General features: G+C 42.5%; 1 non-coding gene across 1 annotated transcript; it reads left to right on the forward strand.

Annotated features, from left to right (window-relative positions):
* Nucleotides 1-254: 254 nt before the first annotated feature.
* Nucleotides 255-392, forward strand: LOC119938268. The gene has a single exon (XR_005454386.1). It is a non-coding gene; the product is annotated as a small nucleolar RNA SNORA7 (small nucleolar RNA).
* The last annotated feature ends 530 nt before the right edge of the window (nt 393-922 follow it).

The following is a 922-nucleotide window of genomic DNA, read 5'->3' on the forward strand; positions in this document are numbered from 1 at the left end:
TTGAGGAGCTTGCAATGCACAAATTGCCTTGCTCCGTAGACTGTGAGCTCACTGTGGACAGGAAATGTGTTTGCTATATTGTTGTGCTGTACAGTGTTTAGTACAGTGCTCCGCACACAGTAAACACTCAAATAGAATTGATTGATTGATTGATTGATTAACTAGGAAAGAAAGGTCCCAGAGGGACCTGGAACTGAGACTTAATCTAAATGATATGTGTATGAACCATATAACCAACCAACTTCTCCCTTGGGCTCCTCTCAGAGTTGCACCTAGAGAGTTTCTAGTACTCTACTTGTTTCGGCTATGGGAGGGAGAGTCAAGCAGAGGCCTATCCTTTTCATTCCTAGCTTGGCTAGTGGCTAGCGAGTGGAAGGCAATCTGCTATAAGTCAAAACTCACCCATGCTGGGCATTGGAGAGTCAAAGGTGGAGACTTGAGTTTACTGCACGGAAGGTGGAAATGGTAAACCACTTCTGTATTTGTACCAAGAAAACTCAATGGATACACTAACAGAACAATTGCAGATGGAGAGTGGGGCATTCTGAGAGATGTGTCAGTTGTCTCACTATGGGTCAGAAATGACTCGAGGGCATAAGTCAAGACAAGACTCCCATGGGACTTTCTTATTAGGAGGAAGGTAATCTGGTTCCTGTGTTCACCCCCTAGCTTGCCGTCTCAAGGCTGGGGAAATAGTTCCTGAATCAATCAATCATTATTTATTGAGCACTTACTGTGTGCAGAGCACAGTACGAAGCACTTAGGAGAGCATGAAACAAACATAATTAGTAGAGACATTCCCTGCCCATAACAAGCTTACAATCTAGAGGGAGAAACAAATATTAATATGAATGAATAAGAAAGTTGTAATATCCATTCCTTCATTCACTTGTATTTATTGGGTGCTTACTATATGCAGAGC

The sequence above is a fragment of the Tachyglossus aculeatus genome, chromosome 1 (genome assembly GCF_015852505.1).
Source record: "Tachyglossus aculeatus isolate mTacAcu1 chromosome 1, mTacAcu1.pri, whole genome shotgun sequence".
Taxonomy (NCBI): Eukaryota; Metazoa; Chordata; class Mammalia; order Monotremata; family Tachyglossidae; genus Tachyglossus; species Tachyglossus aculeatus.